At 50.2% G+C, this 5,254-nt stretch overlaps 1 long non-coding RNA gene across 1 annotated transcript; it reads left to right on the top strand.

Annotated features, from left to right (window-relative positions):
• The first annotated feature begins 4,702 nt into the window (after positions 1–4,702).
• Positions 4,703–5,254, top strand: LOC123104822 (uncharacterized). Its single transcript, XR_006450533.1, has 2 exons — positions 4,703–4,977; positions 5,129–5,254. It is a non-coding gene; the product is annotated as an uncharacterized lncRNA (long non-coding RNA).

The following is a 5,254-nucleotide window of genomic DNA, read 5'->3' as shown; positions in this document are numbered from 1 at the left end:
AGAAGACTTTGAGTATTTCTTCTTCTTCTTGTCGTCAGAGTCATACTCCTTGCTCTTCTTCTTCTTGTTGTTCTCATTGTCCCACTGCGGACACTCAGAGATGTAGTGGCTAGGTTTCTTGCACTTGTGGCATGATCTTTTCTTGTAGTCATGAGCAGAAACTTCATCATTCCTTGAACTTGATCGTGAAGACTTTCTGAAGCCTTTCTTCTTGGTGAATTTTTGGAACTTCTTCACAAGCATAGCAAGCTCCTTTCCAATGTCTTCAGGATCATCAGAACTGCTGTCAGATTCTTCTTCAGATGTGGAGACAGCTTTTGCCTTCAAGGCACGAGTTCGCCCATAGTTGGGACCGTAGATGTCTCTTTTCTCAGAAAGCTGAAACTCGTGTGTGTTGAGCCTCTCAGGTATGTCAGACGGATCGAGTGTCTTGAAGTCCGGACGTTCTTGAATCATCAGGGCTAGGATGTCAAACGAGCTGTCAAGTGATCTCAGGAGTGTCTTCACGACTTCATTCTTGGTGATCTTAGTGGCGCCGAGAGCTTGAAGCTCATTTGTGATGTCAGTGAGTCGATCAAACGTGAGCTGGACATTCTCATTGTCATTTCTCTTGAAGCGGTTGAAGAGGTTGCGAAGGACACTGATTCCCTGATCTCTCTGGGTTGAGACGCCTTCGTTGACCTTGGAGAGCCAGTCCTAGACTAGCTTAGATGTTTCCAAAGCACTCACGCGGCCATACTGTCCTTTGGTCAGATGACCACAGATGATATTCTTGGCAGTAGATCCAGTTGAACAAACTTCTTGACGTCAGTAGCAGTGACACCTTCTCCAGCCTTGGGAACGCCGTTCTTGACGACATACCATAGGTCGACGTCAATGGCTTCAAGATGCATGCGCATCTTATTCTTCCAGTAGGGATATTCAGTTCCATCAAAGACAGGGCACGCAGCGGAGACTTTAATTATCCCTGCAGTCGACATAGCTAAAACTCCAGGTGGTTAAACCGAATCACACAGAACAAGGGAGTACCTTGCTCTGATACCAATTAAAAGTGTGTTATATCGACTAGAGGGGAGGTGAATAGGCGATTTTTATGAAAGTCTTCAAAACGTGGAAGTTTCGAAGACAAACGATAGAAATAAACCTATTACCATGCAGCGAAAGGTAGGCTACACTAGGCAAACCATAGTCAAGTATTCAATGAAGTGAAAGCACAATGACTAATAGCAGCTAGGTAGTAAGGATCAGGTAGGAAGATATTAAGAAGCCAATCAGAACAAGCAGTCACTCAGTGAAGACAAAAGATAGTGCAATCGTACGATGACTTCACAAGGACCAACAGTAAGTAAAGGAAAGGGAAGGATGAAACCAGTGACTCGTTGAAGACAATGATTTGTTGGACCAGTTCCAGTTGCTATGACAACTGTACGTCTGGTTAGGGCGGCTAGGTATTTAAACCTGAGGACACACAGTCCCGGACACCCAGTCCTGAACACGCAGCTCAGGACACCCAGTCCTCACCGTATTCCCCTTGAGCTAAGGTCACACAGACCTCGCCCAATCACTCTGGTAAGTCTTCAAGGTAGACTCCCAAACCTTCACAGACTTCGTTCACCGGCGATCCACAATGACTCTTGGATGCTCAGAACGTGACGCCTAACCGGCTGGAGGATTCATAGTCCTCAAGTGTAATAAGTCTTCAGATCACAAAGACAGAAAGACTTAAGTGATGCCTAACACTCTTTGGCTCTGGGTGGTTAGGGCTTTATCCTCGCAAGGAATTCTCTCTCAAAGGCTTCGAGGTGGGTTGCTCTCACACGACAAAAGCCGTACTTTAACTCTGAGCAGCCAACCGTTTATGGTTGTAGGGGGTGGGCTATTTATAGCCACTAGGCAACCCGACCTGATTTGTTCGAAATGACCCTGGGTCACTAAGGAACTAACACATGTTCCAACGGTCAGATTTCAAACACACACGACAACTTTACTTGGGCTACAAGCAAAGCTGACTTGTCCGACTCTGGATAAGATTCGCTCTCATAGTCTTCACTCGAAGACATAGGTTTTGGTTAAACATCACTTCAGTCATTCTGACTGGTTCTCTTGGACCCCACTTAACAGTACGGTGGTTCCTATGACTCAACAAAGAAGAAGAAGAACTATAAAAGATCTAAGTCTTCGAGCTCCATAGGCTTCATGCGATGTCTTCTCTTGTCATAGTCTTCAATGTGAATATCTTCACATACCACCTTTGACTTCAATGTCTTCATATATTTTTAGGGGTCATCTCTGATAGGAAAACCGAATCAATGAGGGACTTCTACCTGTGTTATCCTGCAATTCTCACAAACACATTAGTCCCTCAACTAGGTTTGTCCTTAATACTCCAAAACCAACTAGGGGTGGCACTAGATGCACTTACAACTAGGACCCCGCTGCCACTGGAGGGTAGGACAAAAGATGTCATGCAAGTTCTTTTCCATAAGCACGTATGACTATATTTGGAATACATGCTTACATTACATTAATGAATTGGAGCTAGTTCTGTGTCACCCTAGGTTATGACTGTTACATGATGAACCGCATCCGACATAATTCTCCATCACCAATCCAGCCTACGAGCTTTCCATATATTGTTCTTCGCTTAATTACTTTTCCATTGCTATTGTTACAATCACTACAAAATACCAAAAACATTACTTTTGCTATCATTACCTTTTGCTACCGTTACCACTACTATCATATTACTTTGCTACTAAATACTTTGCTGCAGATATTAAGTTTCCAGGTGTGGTTGAATTAACAACTTAGCCGCCAATACTTGAGAATATTCTTTGGCTCCCCTTGTGTCGAATCAATAAATTTGGGTTGAATACTCTACCCTCAAAAACTGTTGCGATCCCCTATACTTGTGGGTTATCACATCCAAGTGCACTGAGCGCGCTGGCACTAACATTAACGCCAGTCGCTCCCTTGGACGAATGTTAGCCTCTCCCATGGCTAGCACCTTGACCTGCACCTCATCCTGGTGCCAGAGGTGTCGTGGACAACGCGGGCGCACGCGGAAGAGGTGCACAAGCGCCGCGCCCTCCTAGCGCCAACGCAGCGGGTAGACCTAGCATACGCGCCAGACTCCCCCAACTGGGAGACCTTGTTCGCGACGGAGCACGACGTTGCCCAACACGGCGGCGTGCAGCTCAATCTGGCTTCATGCCCCCCCCCCCCAGAAGTGGCGCTGGAGGAGGAGGCGCCTACCAGACCGCATTGGAGGCGGCACTGTAGCGCGCTTGGAGGAAAGCCAGTGCAAGGAGGACACGCGCTTGGACGCCTTGGAGGAGGCCCTCGTGACTGTCTGCTACGGGGGACTAAAGACCAGTTTAGTTCATATCCTCAGCTTCGTGCCTGGGAAAAGATGTTGCCTGGCTTCAGACTGGTTTTACTCGATCTCCTGCCTGGTCTGGCAAAACATAAAATAAGATATACTAGCACTGTCATAGGCCCAGAAGCACAAAAGGCAGTCAAAACAAGCATTGATTACGGCCATGCAGTAGCCCAGGCGTCCTCTTTTGAGCGCCTGGTCCAGACTAATTAATGTGCCTGGCCAAACACCAGGGTAAACGGGTTGCTAAGGTCACCAGGCCAGGCTAGCATAAACTTTTCCAGGGCATGAACCAAACAGTGGCCAAGCACTTTTCAGGCATGCACCAGGCCAGGCGTAACTCAGCGTGGAATCCATCCAAACACACCCTAAGTATGCCTCCTATCGTCGCTCCCCGAGCCCAAGGCTGAGCCGCCACCCATGGCGGACGAGCTGGAGAGGTACGCCTAGAACGACTACGTCCACGAATGGGTCAACACACCACCCACCGCACTGGGTGAGACGCCGAAGCAGGAGGCTGCCTACCTGGAGCACTGGAGGCAGCGCGCACTAGCGGAGGAGCGCGCCGAGGTGAGGGGTAGATGCAAGCCCAGCGCGAGGAGGAGCGTCGTGCCCGCTGGGCATGGAAGGAAAAGAAAGAGCGTCGGGAAAGGGGGGTGAGGAGGATTGTGCCCGCCCCGCAGCAGTGCAACCAGTGGGGTAGACGATGGAGGAGGCAGCGAGGGTGGCGTGGCAGACCTCATTCCTGTGGGCTGCTTTGCCGCCTGACCTCATCGACCTCACCGCCCCAGGAAGGACGGCGACGCCTAGGGCAGCGCGCGAGGGCGCAAGTTTTCTATGTTTAATTTTAGTTTTATTAATGTTTAAGTGGACTTTGGTCAGCGGGTGACCGGTCGTTTAATGTTTAATTATGTTAAATTTGAACAAAAGTTTTTTTATAAGTAGGCGCACAAAAAAATGTATCGGCGTGCGTGAGACTACCCAAATGAAAAAACGGACACAGCCGTCCGTCGGCCGATCCAAATGAACAAAAGGCGGACAAAATTGACGCCCTCTTGGGTCACTGCGTTGGAGTTGCTCAAGGGCGCGCTCTGGATCGGATGTTCAGCGGCGCCATGGGCGACTTCGGGAATGATGGCATGTGCTTCTTGGAGGAAACTGCTCCACATGACGAGAAGGTCGCGACAAATTTAGTGGCCACCGTTGGAGGGTAAAAAAAATGTACAGACTGAACTGGTTTTTTCAAAAGAGTTTAGCCGGTGAAAATAAGATGAGGTGGCCGTACACGATTCACCGTATCTACCGCGGTGAGTGAAACAGTAATTGAGATGGAGAAAAGACCGAGAGGGGGAAAGGAAGCGAGGCGACGCGCCGGGCGCAGTGCCACCGCCCGCAGTTTCCCCTTTGGGCTTGGGAGCTCAGGGAAAATATCAAGTGATACGGGCGGGAGCTCAGCTCAGCTCACTGCGCCACTGCCGCGGATCCACACCCAATACGATCAACCAAAGAAAAGAAGCAGCTTGGGGTCCGTCCGTCTCTCCACTCTGCACGGCGGCGGCGGCGGCGATTCATGGACGCGGGCGAGCTCTTCAACCCAGGTGACCCCCATCCTTCTTGATGCCCCCGACCGGAGAAGAATGCGTCCTTTTCTGGCCAGAAATTTCGCTTTCTCCTTGCTTTGGGAGACGCCGGCCGCCTTTTCTTGACACCACCGCCTGCGGCGGTCTCCGTGCGTGCGTTAATGTGCAGACCGCGGCGGGGCGCACGGCGCCGGCTGCGACTGCGGGGACTGCGAGGAGTGGGGGCGCCACTGCTACTGGAACCACGACCACGGCGACGGCGGCACCAAGCAGTTCCTCCTCTTCGCCTCCGACG

Source organism: Triticum aestivum, chromosome 5A (assembly GCF_018294505.1).
Source record: "Triticum aestivum cultivar Chinese Spring chromosome 5A, IWGSC CS RefSeq v2.1, whole genome shotgun sequence".
Taxonomy (NCBI): domain Eukaryota; kingdom Viridiplantae; phylum Streptophyta; class Magnoliopsida; order Poales; family Poaceae; genus Triticum; species Triticum aestivum.
The sequence above is the reverse complement of the archived record's forward strand: the minus strand, read 5'-3'. Positions and strand labels throughout refer to the sequence as shown.